Below are 22033 nucleotides of genomic sequence, written 5' to 3' on the forward strand. Positions count from 1 at the left end.
CCCACCTACCCTAACCTCAAGGCGTTTATTCATGCAATTTCCATTGACTACAATTTGTAATTATAGCTGTGTGATTTTTGTCATCCTCCCACTAGACTGTAAGCTGCATAAGGACATGGAGGTTGGTCAGTTTTGATCCCATGCATTTACAGAGCCTTGTTCAAAATCTGCACATACCTGGCCCTCAACAAATGTATGTTCGGCCCAGCACCAGTGGTTCATGCCTATAATCCCAGCACTTTGGAAGGCCGAGGTGGGTGGACTGCTTGCAATCAGGAGTTTGAGACCAGCCTGGCCAACATGGCAAAACTCCATCTCTACTTAAAAATACAAAAACTAGCCAGGCATGGTGGTGCATGCGTGTAATACCAGCTACTCAGGAGGCTGAGGCAGGAGAATTGCTTGAACCAGGAGGCAGAGGTTGCAGTGAGCTGAGATCATGTCAGTGCCCTCCAGCCTGGGTGACAGAGTGAGAGTGTCACAAAAAAACAAAACAAAAAATAAAAATAAATAAGCATATGTTCAAAGAAATGTATGACATCTCTACTTGTATGTCTTACTGCCATCTCAAATCCAACAGGTTACAAAAAACAGGCCAAGTGCAGTGGCTCATGCCCGTAATCCCAGCACTCTGGGAGGTCAAGACAGGAGGATCACTTAAGCCCAGAAGTTCCTAGACCAGCCTGGACAACAAAGGGAGAGACCCCATCTCCACAAAAAAATTAAAATTAGCCAGGCATGGGGTGCATGCCTGTAGTCCCAGCTACTTGGGAGGCTGAGGCAGGATAATCACTTGAGCCCAGGAGGTCGAGGCTGTAGTGAACCGTGACCACATCACTGCAACTTCAGTCTAGAGCAAGACTCTGCCTCAAAAAAGGGCCAGGCACGGTGGCTCACACCTGTAATCCCAGCACTTTGGGAGGCTGAGGGGGGTGGATCACGAGGTCAGGAGATCAAGAGCATCCTGGCTAACACAATGAAACCCTGTCTCTACTAAAAATACAAAAAATTAGCCAGGCGTGGTGGCAGGCACCTGTAGTCCCGGCTACTCAGAGGCTGAGGCAAGAGAACTGCTTGAACCCGGGAGGCGGAGCTTGCAGTGAGCGGAGATTGTGCCACTGTACTCCAGCCTGGGTGACAGAGCGAGACTCTGTCTCAAAAAAAGAAAAAAAAATACATATATATATATATATTCATATATTCAGACCCCATATAATTCATTTCCCATATCTCAGACACCAAATCCTACTGATCCCCTTTAAAAGATCTCTCGGCCAGGGCACAGTGGCTCATGCCTGTAATCCCAGCATTTTGGGAGTTCAAGACCAGCCTGGCCAACATGATGAAACCCCAACTCTACTAAAAATACAAAAATTAGCCAGGTGTGGTGGCGGGCGCCTGTAAGCCCAGCTACTCGGGAGGCTGAGGCAAGAGAATCGCTTAAACCCGGGAAGCAGAGGTTGCAGTGAGCCGAGACTGTACTCCACCCTGGGCAACAGAGCAAGACTCCGTCTCAAAACAAATAAACAAACAAACAAACAAAAAACACCAGTCTTCTCTCTTTGATCCACTGCCATCAACTTATTTCCTATTATCTCAAACCTAAATGACTGTAGTAGTTTCTTAATTGATTTTCACAATTATTTTCTCTAGTGATACTGCAAAAGATAAACTGGCACAGAAAATATAGCTGATATATTTTCACCCATGGTATAATCCCTTCAGTGCTGCTGTAAATTATTTCAATCTGGCATTCTGGGTCCAATGCTGTCTGGTCCCACTTTAACAACATACCCGGTCTTACCTTCTATTTCTCCTTTGCACATGCCTTCTATATTCTAAGCAGCTTTTCTCACAGGTTAAATTCACCAGTGCATGGCAGGAGGTTTTCAGTAAGTGTGAGTTTTGCTCTCTCTTACCACCTCTCTTCTCAACCCAGCCTCCCCTCTAAAGTCTAGCTCAAATTCTAGAGAATTTGAGGGCGTGTTGATTTTATCAGTTCAGTCTTGATTCCTACCTTTTCTTTGAGCTCCTAGATTATTCCCTGACAGACTCAATCACTCCAGTTTGAATTTTTGTTGGTCTTGCCTCTTTTTTTTTTTTTTTTTTTTTGAGACCGAGTCTCGCTCTGTCGCCCAGGCTGGAGTGCAGTGGCACAATCTCGGCTCACTGTAACCTCCGCCTCCCAGGTTCAAGTGATTCTCCTGCCTCCACCTCCCGATTAGCTGGGACTACAGGTGCACACCACCATGCCCAGCTAATTGTTTGTATTTTTAGTAGAAACAGGGTTTCACCATGTTGGCCAGGATGGTCTCGATCTCTTGATCTCGTGATCTGCCCGCCTTGGCCTCCCAAAGTGCTGGGAGCCACAGTGCCTGGCGGGTCTTGCCTCTTAAGGTAGAGTAGAAGTGCCCAGAAGCCAAAAACAAGCCTTCTTCTACCTTTGATGCCTAAATTAGAAATAGGTACTCCGAAATTTTCAAGGCTAACTGCAAGTTTTTGCTTCTCAAACAAATTGTCTGTCTCACCAAAAGTAGTAAAATAAAATATTTCAGATGTGAAACTGGCCTCAACTTTTATCTTGAATTACCTTTCCACCAGTGTTAAAAATCAAGACCAACGACCAAACCAAAACGAAACCTACAACCACCAAAAACTACATGTAACTGCTTAGCACACAGCTTTCTGACCTCAGAGCAAAGCTGGAGTATGAGAGGAAGATCAAGAGAGAACGTAGGTTCCATTTGATTCAAGTGGTCATTATCAAGTTCAATCACTCTCAGCAATGAAAAGCACTGAATACAATTGTAAACTTTAAATGCCTCTAATTCCACCACTCTTCATTCTAGGAAATATAATTATACATCATTACAAGGAATCACAGATTTTTTTCATTTTACTGAGGAGAATGGGCAGGCACAGAGAGGTTAAGTAACCTGCTCAGGGTTAACTGGCTGTCGCCCAGGCTGGAGTGCAGTGGCGCAATCTCGGCTCACTGCAAGCTCCGCCTCCCGGGTTCACGCCATTCTCCTGCCTCAGCCTCTCCGAGTAGCTCGACGCCCGGCTAATTTTTTGTATTTTTAGTAGAGACGGGGTTTCACTGTGGTCTCGATCTCCTGACCTCGTGATTCGCCCGCCTCGGCCTCCCAAAGTGCTGGGATTACAAGCTTGAGCCACCGCGCCCGGCCAGATTTATATGCTTAACTGTTAAGCTCTGCTGCCTCTTGTTTGGAACCAGAAAGAACACTAGTGATAATATACCCAAGGTTATCCTTTTTTTTTTTTTTTTTCTTTTTGAGATGGAGTCTCGCGCTGTCGCCCAGGCTGGAGTGCAGTGGCGCAATCTCGGCTCACTGCAAGCTCCGCCTCCCGGGTTCACGCCATTCTCCTGCCTCAGCCTCTCCGAGTAGCTGGGACTACAGGCGCCCGCCACCACACCCGGCTAATTTTTTGTATTTTTAGTAGAGACGGGGTTTCATCGTGGTCTCGATCTCCTGACCTCGTGATCCACCCGCCTCGGCCTCCCAAAGTGCTGGGATTACAAGCATGAGCCACCGCGCCCGGCCCCAAAGTTACCCTTATCCGTTCACAGATGAAGACTATCTATCCACAGATGGTGGGGCCTAGGAAAAAAATAGCCGGATGTATTCAGAAAAAGGGACAGGAAATATAGTTACTGACCCTAAGCCAGGACTCAAATTCTTTAATTTCATTCCTGTTCCCAGGGCTGCCTGCTCCTACGACAACCCCTTCACGTGCCTATCCCTCTAGCCTGGGCATAGCTACTTCTACATCAAAATTTTCAAGTGGTACAGAAATACTTTGGTGGCCAAGGAGCTATTTGTCCCCATGTTTTATATTTCTTTCTTTTCTTTTTTTTTTTTTTTTTGACACGGTCTCCCTCTGTTGTCCAGGCTGGAGTGCAGTGGAGCAATCATGGCTCACTGCAGCCTTGACCTCCAAGGTTCAAGCAATCCTCCCACCTTAGCCTCCCATGTAGCTGGGACCACAGACAGGCACCACCATGCCCAGCTAATTTTATTTTTTGTAGAGATGTGGTCTCACTATGTTACCTAGGCTGGTTTTGAACTTCTGGGCTCAAGCAATCAGCCTTGGCCTACCAAAGTGCTGGGATTACAGGTGTGGGCCATGTTTTATATTTCTGATACAGAATGATAGCAATGTTGAGAATCAGTACTACTCTGAATAAGCTACTGATGAAAGTGTCTTAATCCATTTGGGCTGCTACAACAAAAATATAGATTGGGTGGCTTAAGCAACATTTATTTCCTACAGTTCGGAAGCTAGAAGTCCAAGATCAAGGTGCCAGCATGGTGGTGTTCTTGGTGAGGGCCTACTCCCTGGTTTGCAGATAGCCATCTTCACACTGTCTTCTCACATAGTGTAGAGAGAACCAGAGAGCTAGCACTCTGGAGTCTCTTTTATAGGGCACTAATCCCATGCATTAGGGTTCCACCCTCAGACCTAAATTACCTTCCAAAGGACCTACCCTCTAATATCATCACATTGGGGGTTAAGATTTCAAAACATGAATCTGGGAGAGACACAAACATGCAGTCTACCCCAGAGGGCATGTCTCAGGTGTGCTGAGACAGAAGACTGAATGCACGGCATAAAGTAATCACAGGCTAAATGATTATTTTCATTAGTTCTACACATATTGAGGGCCTCCTATGTGCCTGGCATTGTTCTGGGCACTGGGAATAAAAGCTAAAAACAAAGTACCTGCTCTCAAGGAACTTACAGTCTAGCGAGGGAAGTCAAATGAGGAAATACTTCTTGAGTGGGGCTCAGAACCCAAATCTGAGCAACTCCAACATTGAAAGACTGAGGAATACTTTGCAAAGGAGACTGAAGAGGTATATCCACAGGTAGGAAGACAACTAGCTCTGTCTAAAGAGAACTTAGCGACATATGAAGTGCAAGTGGCATACAGTACCAACACTGAAGAATATCAAGAACCCTCAGGATGGTCACTAAAATAATTCAGAATCGGAAACCAAAAAAATATATGAAAGAAGCCTAAAGTAGATGCTGATGAGACTTTATGACCTATTATCAGGAATCAGCTAGTACAGCCAGTTGGCCAAATCCAACCTCTGTATTTCCCCGGTTTTCATTAAAAAAAAAAAAAAAAATTGTGGTAAAATATACATTACCATAATACTTATCATTTTAACCATATGTAAGTGTACAGTTCAGTGCCATTAAATACATTCAGAATGTGTAACCATCACCACTATCTATACCCAAAATATTTTCTTCATTCCCGCAAAAAACTCTATACCCATTACACAAGAACTTTCACTTCCCCTCAGCACCTGCTAACCTCAATTCTACTTTCTGTCTCTATGAATTTGCCTATTTCAGGTACCTCATACCAGTTGAATCATACAGTATTTGCCATCCATGCCTGGTTTATTTCACTAAGCATAATGTTTTTAAGACCCACCTGTTGTAACATATAACAACATTCCATTCCTCTTCATGGCTGAATAATATTCTGTACATACATACCATTTTGTCCATCTGTTAATGGATGGAGAAATAAACATGGCTAGATAATGAATCAGATGGGTTGGGGAGGAACAGGGATGCCAAGTATGCCACCTGAGTTTCTTGCTTGTAATTTTTATAAGATGGTGGTGTCATTTGCTGAGATGGAGGACAAGAGTGGGAAAGAGATGATGTGCAGAAGATTTAGAGTTCCTCTTTGGTTTGCGGTATCTGTGCAAAATCTAATGAGCAGACCTCAAAAAGGCAACTAGATATGCAAGTATAGGGGACAAGAAACCTAGGTTAGACAGAATTATATCGGAATCTGTGAGAATCACTGGCATATAGATTTTTTTTTTTTTTTTGACAGGGTCTGGCTCTGTTGACCAGACTAGAGTGATCATAGTCTGCATAGTCTGCATGATCATAGCTCATTGCAGCCTCAAACTCCTGGACTCAAGTGAGCCTCCTGCTGCAGCCTCCCAAGTAGGTGGGACTACAGGCCCACAATACCATGCCTGACTCAGACTGCACTGAAAGCCCCAGAAAGACATTGTAAGATTATCTACTGAAAAAGAATACAGTCAGAGAGGAGAAGGATTAGAATCAAAACCTGAACAATTCTAATATTAAGACAATGAGGAAGACTTTGCAAAGGAGACTGAAGAGAGATGTCCACAGGTAGGGAGACAACTAGCTCTGTCTAAAGAAAATTGTACTCAGTGACGTATTAAGTGCCAAGTGGCATACAGCAAAAGCAGTCTGCCCTAAGCACAGACAAGAGAGGGCTGCACGGTCTGTACATAATTTTAAAACCATAATAAAACTGGCTGAAAATAAGTGTACTCTTGATCATTACCACATTCCACACTTATTTATTTTTCCTGAGACAGAGTCTCGATCTGTCCCCCCCCAGATTGGAGTACAGTGGTGCGATGTTGGCTCACTGCAACCTCTGCCTCCCAAGTAGCTGGGATCACAGGGGCACACCACCACACTCAGCTATTTTTTGTTTCACCATGTTGGCCAGGCTGGTCTCTAACTCCTGACCTCAGGTGATCTGCCCAGCTCAGCCTCCCAAAGTGCTGGGATTACAGGCATGAGCCACCGTGCCCAGCCCTCCCACACTTTTAAACAATATCAGTTTCTTGCCTTAAAAAAAAAAAAAAAAAAAAAAAAAAAAAAAATATATATATATATATATATATATATATATATATATATATATACATATTTTTGCCTTCTTTTTTTTTAAGGCAAGAAACTGATATATATATATATATTTTGTTGGTCTAAGTTTGAAATAATTTTTGTGGTTATTGCACATTCTCATAAGATACAGATTTAAGACACATGTTATCACGCTTATGACTTATTCCTTAAAAAAACAGTGTTTCCTACAAGGAAGATAACTAGAAGAACTCTCCGAAGACCACTGCACAGAAATTGTGAAGAGGGTCAACAAGAAAATATAATAGGCTGGCTGGGCACAGTGGCTCACATCTGTAATCCTAGCACTTTGGGAGGCCAAGGTGGGTGGATCACAAGGTCAGTAGTTTAGAGACGAGCCTGGCCAACATAGTGAAATCCCGTCACTACTAAAAGTACCAAAAAAAAAAAAATTTGCTGGGCATGGTGGCGGGCGCCTGTAATCCGAGCTAACTTGGGAGGCTGAGGCAGGAGAATCGCTTGAACCTGGGAGGCGGAGGTTGCAGTGAGCCGAGATCACACGACCGCACTCCAGCCCGGGCGACAGTGTAAGACTTCGACTCAAAAAAAAAAAAAAAAAAAAAAAGAAGAAAAAGAAAAAGAAAAGAAGAAAAAAGAAAAAGAAGAAAATAGGCTAGGCATGGTGGCTTGCACCTGTAATCTTAGCACTTTGGGAGGCCAAGGTGGGCTGATCACCTAAGGTCAGGAGTTCGAGACTAGCTTGGCCAACATGGCAAAAATCCATCTTGACTAAAAATACAAAATTTAGCAGGCGTAGTGGCGTGTGCCTGTAATCCCAGCTACTCGGGAGACTGAGGCTTGAACCTGGGAGGTAGAGGTTGCAGTAAGCTGAAATCGTGCCACTGCACTCCAGCCTGGGCGACAGAGTAAGACTCCATCGAAAAGAAGAGAAGAGAAGAGAAGAGAAGAGAAAAGAAAAGAGAAAAGAAACATACAGGAAAAAGCTGCAAAAGACTTCTAGAGAAATGACAAAAGACACTGGCTTTTGTTGCCAGAAGAAATCAAAAGGACAATATTTGACCTGCCTCATTTTCACAAGCTGGATACACAGTAAAGTAATACATTAAATAATGTCAATATTTGCTATCATTTGGCCATTTTACTAATTTTTGCAAAAAGAAAATCAGAAGTTTTTACCAAACAGAATAGAAATTTATGATGCTGTAAAAGAAGCTAGTAATTTTTATTTATTACATTACAGGCCATATGTACATGTTTCTTTCTTTGTTCAAAACAATATCTTGGCCAGGTGTGGTGGCTCACGCCTATAATCCCAGCACTTTGGGAGGCTGAAGCAGGCGGATCACCTGAAGTCAGGAGTTCAAGACCAGCCTGACCAACGTGGAGAAACCCCATCTCTACTAAAAATAAAAAAAAAATTGGCCAGCGTAGTGGCACATGCCATGTCTGTAATCCCAGCTACTCAGGAGGCTGAGGCAGAAGAATCACTTGAACCCAGGTGGCGGAGGTTGCAGTGAGCCAAGATAGTGCCACTGCACTCTAGCCTGGGCAACAAGGGTGAAACTCCATCTCAAATAAAGAAAATCAGAAGTTTTTACCAAATAGAATAGAAATTTATGATGCTGTAAAAGAAACTAGTAATTTTTATTTATTACATTATAGGCCATATGTACATATGAGTTTCCTTCTTTGTTCAAAAAAATATCTTGGCCTGGTGCAGTGGCCCACGCCTGTAATCCCAGGACTTTGAGAGGCCAAGGCGGGTGGATCACCTGAGGTCAGGAGTTCGAGACCAGCCTGGCCAACATGGTGAAACCCCATCCCTAGCAAAAATATAAAAATTAGCCAGGCGTGGTAGCGGGCACCTGTAATCTCAGCTACCGGGAAGGCGAGGCAGGAGAACTGCTAGAACCCAGGAGGCAGACGCTGCAGTGAGCTGAGATCGTGCCATTGCACTCCAGTCTGGGCCAACAACAGTGAGACTCCATCTCAAAAAAAGAAAATTATAAAAAATAATAATAATAAAAATCTTTGTTAAAAAGTATTAATCCTGGCCCAGCGCAGTGGCTCATGCCTAAATCCCAGTACTTTGGGAGGCTGAAGTGGGCTGATCACCCGAGGCCAAGAGTTCAAGATTACCCTGGTTGGCTGGTTACACTGGCTCACGCCTGTAATCCCAGCACTTTGGGAGGCTGAGGCAGGCTGGTCACCTGAGGTCAGGTGAAACCCCATCAACACTAAAAATACAAAAATTAGCTGGGCATGGTGGCGCATACCTGTAATCCCTGCTATTCGGGTGGCTGAGGTGGGAGAATAGCTTGAACCTGAGAGGCAGAGGTTGCAGTGAGCTGAGATCACGCCACTGCACTCCAGGCTGGGCAACAGAGCGAGACTCTGTCTCAAAAAATAAAAAAGACTAGCCTGGCTAACATGGCAAAACTCCATTGCTACTAAAAATACTATTCCCTTCATAATTACTACCGAAAAAGATTTGCTACATAGAGGAAAGTGTTTACTGATCCACTTTGAATGTCAAATTATGCTATGAATGTTGTTGATTTCTATTGACTAGCGATGGGGTAATATCAAATGTACATCTAGGTAAAACATGTTCAGGAAGCAAAGTATCTAAATCTGCTTTAAAAATTGTCTGGAGACACTATAGATTATTAAAAAATTGTTGTATGTCTATTCCTTGCTGGAGTTTCCCTTGAGGACAGGACCTTTTATTGTTTCACAGGACACAGTTAACCCCTATTAGAAGTTTCTATGGGTTTCTTTCTTTCTTTTCCTTTGAGACAGGGTCTCACTCTGTTGTCCAGGCTGGAGTGCAGTGGCACTATCACTGCTCAATGCAGCCTCAACCTCCCTAGCTCAAGTGATCCTCCAGCAACCCCACTCCACCAGTAGTTCAGACTACAGGCGCACCACACGACGACACCCAGTTGATTTTTTTTTTCTGGTAGAGATGGGGTCTCACTATGTTGCCCAGGCTAGTCTTGAACTCCTGGGCTCAAGTGATCCTCCTGCCTTGGCCTCCCAAATCCCTGGGGTTAGAGGTGTCAGCCACCATGCCTGGACTGCAATGGGTTTCTTTAACCAATATAACTTAAGTTTACTATTGTTAATTACCAGAACACAAGTGGGCAAGGCCAATTAAAGCCAAATCTCAGAATTCCTATTTGGAAAAAGCTGAGGATACAGTCATTGATTCAAAGGGGGTAAGGTGATGTGGGCAACCATCATGTTAGGAACTTCTACCCAAAACTGTCGATTAGGTGACTAAGTGCTCACTAACACTCTGGCTAAATGCAATGACCTAAAACAACTAGACCAAGACTAACTTGGCCTAAGATAGAACGTGTGGAAAAACAAAATCTAGCCAACACTAGTCATATATGGGGAAGGACAATTAACTCACATTTAAAAGTTTCTATTTCTGCATATGGTACTATTCAAAAGGTTAAAGGTATTGCATAAATAAGCCCCTGGCCCATCCCAATCTCCCAGCTGCTCAGTGTCCTTCTATGTTACCAAAGCAATAATCACTCCAAGTCTAGTTTGAGGAGCAAAGCAAAAGACTGAGTTTGTAGACTCCAATTTCCAGTCAAAAAGATATAATTAAGGAACTAAATAAATGGAAAGGCTAGAAGCACTCTACAAGTCCAGAGAAGTAAAAAGATGGAGTCTCACCTGCCCTCCACGCTCCAAGCAAAGTGGTTTTCTCAGTATCTAGTAAAAGGTACTCAATACAATTTACCCTCTTGCCTTCCTCTCATGACCTAACCCCAGTCCACTCTCCAAAACCCAAATTAAGATCTCTTCCCTTCAAGAAGCCATTCATTCCTGTCACTCCAGCCTCTACTCTTAACCTTGCCTGGTTTCCTCATTTATTAAACAATGAGGCCAGGCACAGGGGCTCACACCTGTAATCCCGGCACTTTGGGAGGCTGAGGCAGGAGGATCTCTTGAGGCCAGGAATTAGAGACCAGCCTGAGCAACAAACAGAAACCCTGCCCTACAAAGAAATAAAGAGAAGAGAAGCAAAGGGAGGGGAGGAGAGGAAGGGATAAAGGGAGGAAGGATACCACCGATCTTATAAGGCTAAAACAAGGTAATATGTTAAATGCCAACCATTATGTCTGGGAAATTGAGTAGCGTGCAAAAAAAGCCCCTTTATTCCACTTCCCCTCTCTCCTAGGTTTAAGGGGGAACAGTAGGTCTTGTGCCTTGCACATAACAGGGACTTGCCAAGTTTCTGCAGAATGAAGTATACAGGGGATGCTAGCACATGTATTAGTTTCCTATTACCACTGTAATAAACTACCACCAATTTGGTGGTTTGAAACAACAGGAATTTATTCTCTTATTAGTTCTATAGGCCAGCAGTGAGAATCAGTTTCAGAGCTATAAAATTGTGTGGGTTCCTTCTGGAGGCTTTAGTGGGGAATCTGGTCCCTCACATATTCTAGCTTCTGAAGGCTGCCTACATTCCTTGACCTCTTCTCTTCACTGCACTCCAACCTCTTGCACCTCTCCTACTTCCTCTTTGGCAGTCAATCTCCCACTGTCTTCCTGTGAATACAAGGACACTTGTGTGATTATATTTGGTACCCACCTGGATAATCCAGGATACTCTCCCTATTCCAAAAGCCTTGGTTTAATCACATTTGCAAATAAGGTTAACACCCACAGGTTCCAAGAATTAGGATCTGGCTATATTGGGAGTCATTATTCAGTCAACCAGTTAATCAGTTAGTCAATATGTTAATCAGAAACATCAAAGGCCTTATATATTATTTCTCTCTCTCTCTCTCTCTTTTCTTTTTGAGACAGAATCTCATTATGTCATCCAGGCTGGAGTGGAGCTCACTGCAGCCTTGACCTCCTGGGCTCAGGTGATTCTCCCACGTCAGCCTCCTGGGTAGCTGGGGCTACAAGCACATGCCACCATGCCTGGCTTTTTTTTTTTTTTTAAATTTTCTGTGGAGACAAGGTCTCACTATGTTGCCCAGGTTGGTCTCAAACTCCTGGCCTCAGATCCTCCCACCTCAGTCTCCCAAAGTGCACCATGCCCAGCCACGTTCCTTAATACATTTTTTAGGCATCTCTAAGACAGCACTGTGAAATTTGTCACATTGGCTGAAAAATGCCAGTACTACCACTCAGTGATCCCCTTCATACACAAAGGAATTCATTCCTAAGAAACACTTTATTTCCTCAGAATTAATATCAGATAAAGGTAGTATAAGTTCCTTTTTTTTTTTAATTTTGACTGCCAGTAACCTCATTAGGGTTGACGGTAATTTTTCCTGTGATCCCGATTTTCTATATTCACCTTCACCAACTGAGATATTTACCTATGTATGTATGCAGGTACATGTTTGGCTAGATTTTGTTTCTCCACACCTTCTATTTTGGCCACTCTAGGTTACTTCTGGCAAAAAAAGACAAAAAAGAGTCACCGCTGCCATCACCCAACCTTTCACTGAAACGGGAGAGCTAAACATTTGCAATTCACTGCTAAGCAACAGGCAAAAATCAGACATAGGTTGTTTCCCAGTTTTTCCTACTAATAAAGACCTTAAGAAAGGATACTATCCTTTATTAAGTACCTGTTTCATTCTGGCAACTGTCACATTTCTCAATCCAAACAATATCTTCAAGGTATTAAACCTTATGTTTTTGGCTGAAGAAACTGACCTCAGAAATGACAAGCAATGTATCTAAAGAGCAGTAAGTAGGCCGGGTGCAGTGGCTCACGCCTGTAATCCCAGCACTTTGGAAGGCCGAGGCAGGCAGATACCTGAGGGTCGGGAGTTCGAGACCAGCCTGACCAATATGCAGAAACCTCGTCTCTACTAAAAATACAAAATCAGCCAGGAGTGGTGGCAGGCACCTGTAGTCCCAGCTACTCGGGAAGCTGAAATAGGAGAATTGCTTGAACCTGGGAGGCGGAGGTTGCAGTGAGCTGAGATCATGCCACTGCACTCCAGTCTGGGCGACAGAGCAAGACTCCGTCTCAAAAAAAAAAAAAAAGCAGTAAGTAGCAAATCTGAGATTTGAATTGAGAATTGACTCTAAAAGCCCATGCTGCGTCTAAAACAGAACACTTCTGCACCTTCTCTCTATCCCTAATACTTCTTTTCCACCTATACAGGAATAGACCAAAATAGTATTTTGGTATAAGCCCTGATTCTGTCTTACAGCATAAATTCCAGCCATTCATTCCCTCAATATTCAAAGTTCAATACTCTCCTGAAAAGACAGGTCCTGACACCAACAGAACAGCTTCTTGCACAGCAATGGTAGCCCCTTTCCCTGACTCGCAGATCTTCTATTTGAGGAGGGGAATTAATTTACGAAAGAAAGCCAGGCACGGCGACTCACGCCTGTAATCCCAGAACTTTGGAGGCTGAGGCAGACAGATCACTTGAGTTCAGGAGTTTGAGACCAGCCTGGCCAACATGGTGAAACCCCATCTCTACTAAAAGTACAAAAATTAGCCAGGTGTAGTGGTGCAAGCCTGTAATCCCAGCTACTCAGGAGGCTGAGGCAGGAGAATCGCTTGAACCCAGGAGGTGAAGGTTGCAGGTAAGCCAAGATCGTGCCACTGCACTCCAGCCTGGGCGACAGAGCAAAACTCTGTCTCCGAAAAAAATAAAATAAAATAAAATAAAAATAAAAATAAAAAATTACACGAGAAAGAGTCCATCACAAATAACCATTTATATTGTTTTAATGCTTAACCACATCTGAAACCACTGTGTAAAACTAAAGTAACTGAATGGCTATTAAGAATTTTACTTGGCTGGGCGTGGTGGCTCACGCCTGTAATCCTAACACTTTGGGAGACTCGGGCAGGCGGATCATGAGGTCAGGAGATCAAGAACACCCTGGCTAACACAGTGAAACCCCATCTCTACTAAAAATACAAAAAAATTAGCCAGGCGTGGTGGCGGGTGCCTGTAGTCCCAGCTACTCGGGAGGCTGAGGCAGGAGAATGGTGTGAACCTGGGAGGCAGAGCTTGTAGTGAGCCGAGATTGTGCCACTGCACTCCAGCCTGGGTGACAGAGCGAGACTCTGTCTCAAAAAAAAAAAAAAAAAAAAAGAATTTTACTCAAGCTGGGTGGAGTGGCATACACCTCTAGTCCCAGCTACTAGGGAGGCTAAGGCCGGAGAACCGCTTGAGCCCAGGAGTTCAAGGCTGTAGCACACAATGATCATACCTGTGAACAGCCAGTGCACTCCAGTCTCAGCAACATAGCAACAACTTGTCTCAAAACAATTTTTTTTTGCTCAAGAGTTCCTAATATCTCATTTGCCAGGTCATGTTAAAATGGAAGACTCTTGCTTTAAGAAATTGAGTAGGCTGGGTACAGTAGTTCATGCCTGTAATCCCAGCACTTTGGGAGGCTAAGGCAGGCGGATCACGAGGTCAGGAGATCGAGACCATCCTGGCTAACACGGTGAAACCCCAGCTCTACTAAAAAATACAAAGAAAAAAAATTAGCCGGGTGTGGTGGTGGGTGCCTGTAGTCCCAGCTACCCGGGAGGCTGAGGCAGGAGAATGGCATGAACCTGGGAGGCGGAGCTTGCAGTGAGCGGAGATCACACCACTGCACTCCAGCCTGGGTGACAGAGACAGACTGTCTCAAAAAAAAAAAAAAAAAAAAAAAAAAAAAAAAAAAATTAGCTGGGCGTGGTGGTGCACACCTGTAATCCCAGCTACTCAGGAGGCTGAGGCAGGAAAATTGTTTGAACTTAGGAGGCAGAGGTAGCAGTGAGCCAGATCAAACCACTGCACTCCAGCCTGGGCAACAGAGCAAGACTGTAAAAAAGAAAGAAAGAAATTGAGTATATTGTTCTGTTTGTAAAGGAACAGAATTTCCTGCTATAAAGACTGAAAGTGACTTTAAGGATACCGCTACCCCAACTCATTTTACAAAGATCCCAAGGTCAGTCCCCTCTAGAGAGGAAATATGATGCTGCTGGCTTTCTGTTCTTGATAATTATTCATGAAGTTAAACAGAATGGAACCTACTGAGAAGATACTTAGAACTAGGAAATGGCTTGGCTCCCCTTATGTGCTGTTTTATTAAAGTCCATCACACATAAAAAGGTGCAAGCCCATCCAACAGTCAGCTAACTTCTAACATCTCCCTTGGCTCTTCCTAATACTCTGCAGTAATTACATGAATGTTATTTTCTGCATCCAAGTCATGATTCTGATAACCCTGTCTCTACGAAAAATTAGCCGTGCCTGGTGGTGCATGCCTGTAGTCCCAGCTCTTGGGGCACTGAGGCAGGAGGACTGCTTGAGCCCAGGAGGTCGAGGCTGCAATGAGCTGAGATTGTGCCACTGTACTCCAGACTGGGTGACAAAGTGAGACCCTGTCTCAAAAAAAAAAAAAAAAGAAAAATTCATTTTTGCTTACTCTTCCTATTGGAAGTAGTAAGAGCACAGAGAGAATAAAAATGGTCACCTGAGCAGATCAAGAGTTAAATAAAAGAATGCAAATATTAAGTAACGTTCATTGCAATAACTGTTTTGCTAATATAATCTAAGTTTCCCAGCCTTAAAACAGACTGACCTTGTTAAGCAGGTTTCAAAAACAAAATAGAAATGCCTTTTGTAAATATCCACCTAGGAGTCTGACATGGATGTTTTAAAAAATTTACCCTCTTCCAAAAGCCTAAAATACTAACTGTAGATAGGATGGGAACCCTGACCTTTTCCTGATATGGATTTTTCTTTTCCCACTAGGGGGAGTCAGTTGTTGATAATGGGAGGGAAAAGGCAAGGTTAATAAACCTGGAGTGGAGAGTCTGACAGCACAACAGGCTTTATTAGGAAGCTAAACCTTTCAGAGCTACCAGATCAGGATTCAAGATCTATGACTTAGGCTACCCTATGTAGGTCATGAGGTTGAAGTGATTATTTTGGAGGGCTTTTTGAGCTTGGTTCCATAGAAATTCATGTTTATAGCATCTCTAGTTAGTGATAAACAGCGCAGTTTTCACTGGGGAGGGAGGGTGTGAAAAACCCACAGAGGAATGGCAAACGGTCATGACTAGTGATTTTTGGCAAACCTGCATCTTCTGAACTTATAAAATTGAGAAAAATTCAATGCATTTCAACTTCCTTGCATTTACTGATATTGTATCAATGGTTTTCTGGTCTTACAGGTTTTGCTTAATCCAGCATAAGCCGCTTCTCTATTCGGTGTAACAGAATAATAATAATTATTTTTGCCTCTCCTTCAGCAGTTTAATTTGTCTGCTCTCAGAAGGTCACAGCTCAGGTAGGGTCTCACCACCCCACATCCCAACAAGGTCCAAACAAGGGTTCTCTACCCGAAGCATGAGGCCAATCTGGGCACACCAGGGGAGGGACCATCGACTCCTAGGCGTGAAGGAGGTGCCACTCAGATGCCAGCACTTTGAGAAGGCACAGGCCCCCCGCAACCCAAGCTGTACTGACTGGCAGGGGACAGAATGGAGGGGGGGGCACTGTCCCCGCACCTGTGCTATCCTCCTTAGCCATGGCCAGGCAGTATGCACCTGATGGCCTCGCCTCACAAAACCCATGTATGGAAATGGAAACAGGGTGGGGGTGACCATGGACATGCTGGCTTGTTCCCGGGCTTCCAGGCATCTATGTAGCAGTTTATGCACATGGCAATGCAACTTCTGCTCCGAATTAAAATATCAACAGCCTTAGAGAGGGTCACAGTTTCCCACCACCCGAAATCTCAAGATTTTAAAATCACCTAAATTTCTCTCTGAACTAAATGTCTTAAATTCTCAGTTTTTATCATTATCTTCCCTATTAAATGCAATGGTTAAGTGGCTTAGTTTATAATTAAGTTATAAAAGAGTTACTCCTGGCTGGGCACGGTGGCTCACGTCTGTAATCCCAGCACTTTGGGAGGCTGGGGTGGGTGGATCACCTGAAGTCAGGAGTTCAAGACCAGCCTGGCCAACATGGAGAAACCCAGACTCTATTAAAAATACAAAAATTAGCTGAGCGTGGTGGCACGCGTCTGTAATCCCAGCTACTCGGGAGGCTGAGGCAGGAGAATGGCGTGAACCCGGGAGGCGGAGCTTGCAGTGAGCCGAGATCGCGCCACTGCACTCCAGCCTGGGCAACAAAGCGAGACTCTGTTTCAAAAAAAACCCAAAAAACCCCACAACAACTGTTACTCCTATGTAATAGCATTAATATCTAGGGAAAAAATATATAGTGCTGTGCCCAAATCTGCCAACACTGAAATGTTTATTAATCATATATAGTGAAAAAGGTCAAAGTAAACACTGGCATTAAAGCAACTGATTAAGATTATTCAAAACATAGTTGAAGCTGGGTGTCTGTAGTCCCAGCTACTCAGGAATTTGAGGCAGGAAAATACTCTGAGCCCAGGAATTCAAGGCCAGCCTAGGCAACAAGGCAAGACCCCATCTCTAATTTAAAAAGCAACAACTAAAATACTCCAGAAGCACAGAGTTCTCTGACACACTAAACAGCTAAGCATATTCAGGTTAAATATAGAAGAAATTGGAAGGGCGCGGTGGCTCACGCCTGAATCCCAGCACTTTGGGAGGCCGAGGAGGCGGATCATGAGGTCAGGAGATTGAGACCATCCTGGCTAACAAGGTGAAACCCCATCTCTACTAAAAGTACAGAAAATTAGCTGGGCGTGGCAGCGGGCGCCTGTAGTCCCAGCTACTTGGGAGGCTGAGGCAGGAGAATGGCGTGAACCCGGGAGATGGAGCTTGCAGTGAGCCGAGATCGTGCCACTGCACTGTAGCCTGGGTGACAGAGTGAGACTCTGTCTCAAAAAAATAAAAATAAAAATAAAAGAAATAAAAAATAAGAAAAATAAATACAGAACAAACTAAACATGTTTATGACAATTAAAAATTTAGGAAAAAATAAAGAGGTCAGGCACAGTGGCTCACACCCATAATCCCATCACTCTGGAAGGCTGAGGCAGGAGGATTGCTGGAGCCCAGGAGTTTGTGACCAGCCTGGGCAACATAAGGAGACCCCACGCATAAAAAAATTAAAACATTAGCCTGTGGTCCCAGCTGCTTGGAAGGCTGAGGTGGGAGGACCGCTTCAGCCCGGGAGGTTGAGGCTGCCGTGAGCTGTGACTGTCCCACTGCACTCTAGCCTAGGTGACAGAATGAGACCCTGTCTCAAAAAAAAAAAAGTAAGGGGTTGGGGGGCAGGCAGGTTGGTAATCCCAACACTTTGGGAGGCCGAGGTGGGTGAATCACCTGAGATGAGGAGTTCACGACCAGCCTGGGCAACGTGGCGAAACTTCGTCTCTACCAAAAATACAAAAAAATGAGCCGGGCATGGTGGCATGTGCTACTCGGAAGGTAGATGTTGCAGTGAGCCGAGATCTCACCACTGCACTCAAACCTGGATGCCAGAGTGAGACCCCCGTCTCAAAAAAAAAAAGAAAAAAAGAAAAAAAAAAAAAAAAAGCCTCTCTAAGGATCCTATAAGGCCTAAAACTACTAAAAAACTATTAGATTCCTATGCTGATATTACATTCAAAATATGCCCACCAGAGTGCTCTTACTGTGGGAAATTAAAGGAACATGGCACGCAAGCAAAAGAAACCCATTTGGTTTCCAGAAATATGATGACTCCCACTAATATATATATATATATATATTTCTTTTTTGGAGACAGAGTCTCGCTTTGTCGCCCAGGCTGGAGTGCACTGGCGCTATCTCAGCTCACTGCAAGCTCCGCCTCCCGTGTTCACGCCATTCTCCTGCCTCAGCCTCCTGAGTAGCTGGGACTACAGGCACCCGCCACCACGCCTGGCTAATTTTTTTTTTTGTATTTTTAGTAGAGACAGGGTTTTACCGTGTTAGCCAGGATGGTCTCGATCTCCCGACCTCGTGACCCACCCGCCTTGGCCTGCCAAAGTGCTGGGATTACAGGTGTGAGCCACTGCGCCTGGCCAATTTTTTTTTTTTGACACAGTGTCTCACTCTGTCACCTAGGCTGGAGTACAGTGGTGTAATCACCGCTGACTTGCAGCCTGGATTTCCCAGGCTCAGGCGATCCTCCCACCTCAACCTACCAAGTAGCTGGGACTGACTACAGGCATGTGCTACCATGACTGGCTAATTTTTGTTTTTTTTTGTTTGTTTTTTTGCAGAGACGGGGTCTCACTATGTTGCCAAGGTTCATCTCGAACTCCTGGGCTCAAGCGATCCTCCTGCCTTGGCCTCCCAAAGTTCTGGGACTACAGGTGTGAGCCACTGCACCTAGCCTGATCTTTTTGCTTTTTAAACCAAGAGGGTCCAAAAAGTAACTAGACCCTCGGGGAATACCCTGTATGTACAACTATTTTTATAAGGACTTCAAGTAACTCAGCTTGGGGCTTATGCAAAACTGTTACTTCACAGTTCATTCCAAACTAAGGGGCTATTTTAGTGAAACTATAGTGTAGTTAAAACCTGCATGCCTAGGATCAAATGAGACCAAGAACACGAAAGCAGTAATGCTGCCCACCATGCTCTACCCATATGTACACATACATACAGATTTACCCAACAATTAACCCACTTTCATTTCTCCACTTGTTATGGAATTATACTGACTATATCATGTCATTTCAGTTCTGAAGACGAAATCACTTTCAGAATTTGAACTCGGGAAATGCAGAGTTATCCATAAACTCTTTAGCTTCTCTTTAGTAATAATTCCAAATCACAAGGAAAAGTAAGGGGGATAGTTTACCACAAAACACATGTCCGAGAAACAGGCCATCCTATGTTACTGCCATCAAATATTTATAACTACCTTTACGCACAATGTACTCTACCACACTAGCTAGACAACCAGCGCTTTAAAGAAATGGACATTATAGCCAGGGGTGGTGGTGGATGCCTGTAATCCCAGCTACTTGGGAGGCTGAGACATGAGAATCGCTTGAATCCGGGAGGTGAAGGTTGCAGTGAGCCAAGATTGTGACACTGCACTCCAGCCTAGGCAACAGAGTAAGACTCTATCTCAAATTAAAAAAAAAGAAAAGAAAAGAAAAGAAACGGATGTGAAAACAACCCCAAACTGTGCCACCTTAAAAGCAGCCACTTGGCTGGGCGCGGTGGCTCACACCTGTAATCCCAGCACTTTGGGAGGCCGAGGCAGGCGGATCACGAGGTCAGGAGATCGAGACCGTCCTGGCTAACATGGTGAAACCCTGTCTCTACTAAAAACACAAAAAATTAGCCGGGCGTGGTGGTGGGCGCCTGTAGTCCCAGCTACTGGGGAGACTGAGGCAGGAGAATGGCACTAACCCGGGAGGTGGAGCTTGCTGTGAGCCGAGATCATGCCACTGCACACCAGCCTAGGTGACAGAGCAAGACTCCATCTCAGAAAAAAAAAAACAACAACAACAACAAAAAACAAAACAAAACAAAACAGCCACTTGCACAGGGGAAGTAATGACTTGTAAATGCTCACTTAATTGTAAATTGACTTCCATCAGTCAAGCCCCTCAGACTTTCTCCCCTAACTGGCTGACTTGATACATACCACGTCAGCAAGCAAAGCCATACACTACCAAGTTCTCTAGATGTGGAAAAGTGGACCAGCAATTTGTTAAGATAAAATTCAGAACATGTAAAAAATGTCGGTTTTCTAAATTACTCTAATTCCACACACTATGAGAAAAAGTAAATTTACTTTTAAGTGGTTAATGTATCTTTACCTAAATATCTAATTTCAAATGGTATTCTGAATTCTGCAAATTCATCAATAACTAAAACCCCCATCCCTTACTCATTGGTATTAACAACAACAAAAAAATGCCCCCTCACCCCTTTTTTTTGAGACAGAGTCTCGCTTTGTCACCCAGGCTGGAGTGTAGTGGTGCAATCTCGGCTCACTGTTAACCTCTGCCTCCTGGGTTCAAGCGATTCTCCTGCCTCAGCCTCCCGAGTAGCTGGGATTACAGGCTTCCGCCACCACGCCTGGCTAATTTTTATATTTTTAGTAGAGACGGGGTTTCACTATGATGGCCAGCTGGTCTCGAACTCCAGACCTCAAGTGATCCGCCGGCCTCAGCCTTCCAAAGTGCTGGGATTACAGGCGTGAGCCACCGAGCCCGGCCGAAACCATGACTTTTAGTTCCAACAGGATCAGTGTGCATATCTCGAACTACCAAAATACATGGAAATTATCTTTTGATAACCATTAAGTACTAAAGTATTCATGTTTCATTTAAACATAGTTTCTGCTAAACTCAAACTACTGTGAGTTCTACAAGGCACCCTGGATGCAGGACAGCGCCTGTTAGCACTTCCTATTAGATTTTGACAGCTCCTAGATCCCTTTGCTCAGGCCTCTTTCAATCACAGATCCACCCAGCTGTAGTTGTCTCATCTTGAGGCCTTCACCAGATACAAACTAGCTTTTTCAGTCCAGCCTTTTCATTTGTTTCATTCATTCCTCCGAATTCTAACGATCTTTTAACACTCAAAGGTCACCATATTTTGAGTCTCCATTCAGTTCTGAGAATTTATGAAGCTTTAAAGTACTTATACGGGAAGAGGCTCCATCGCTTATATGGAGTACTAAACGTAATCATCGCAGGCGTTAGATTAACTACGATGGCAGGATTATTCTCAGTCTATTTAGTATCTCAACAATTTAGCTAGGTAGTATATGAATATACTAATAGGATACTGCCCTAAAAAACCAGCATTGAATTAATAATTGCCTTTGAAGTAAAAACAGATTTTACATATGCAAATAAGATCCTTTTGCTCTAGATGGGTTTTCAGGCCTTCGTTAAAAGTAGTATTAAAACAGTAAAACAAAACTCAAAAAAAACCCGCTTTCTATTATCTTTCTTTTTATGGGGAAAATAGATACCTTTCTACAAAATAAAAAGCATAAAGGCTTAAAATTAAACTACTCGATTTTATTTACTGGCAAATGTCCACAGTTGAGTAAACTAACCCAACCTATTCACAAAGAGCTAAATACTTGAGGGGAAAAAAAAAAGCTTTCCCAAAACTAAGTGACTAAGAATTATTCGCTAAGATTCACGGGCCCTTTCCACTAGGTACCGCAGGAAGACGAAAGGGCCAGGAATTCGCTGGCAACGGCGGTGACAGGCTCCGACTGACGCTCGGAGCCCGCACACGCGAGCCCTACGTGCAGCCCCAAGTCCCGCCCCGCAGCCAACGACGCCTGGGGCGAGCGTGACCGCCGGGGCAGGGTCCAGCCCGGCGCTGGGTGGGCGGGGAGCAAGCAGGCCGGAGGCGCCCACGCGTGCCAAGGCCCCC

General features: G+C 44.2%; 1 protein-coding gene across 1 annotated transcript in view; it reads right to left on the bottom strand.

Annotated features, from left to right (window-relative positions):
• YY1 (YY1 transcription factor) overlaps positions 1 to 22033 on the bottom strand; it is a 46236-nt gene that overhangs the window by 21614 nt on the left and 2589 nt on the right. The window lies entirely within an intron of this gene.

Source organism: Hylobates moloch, unplaced genomic scaffold, assembly GCF_009828535.3.
Source record: "Hylobates moloch isolate HMO894 unplaced genomic scaffold, HMol_V3 SCAFFOLD_16, whole genome shotgun sequence".
Classification (NCBI taxonomy): Eukaryota; Metazoa; Chordata; class Mammalia; order Primates; family Hylobatidae; genus Hylobates; species Hylobates moloch.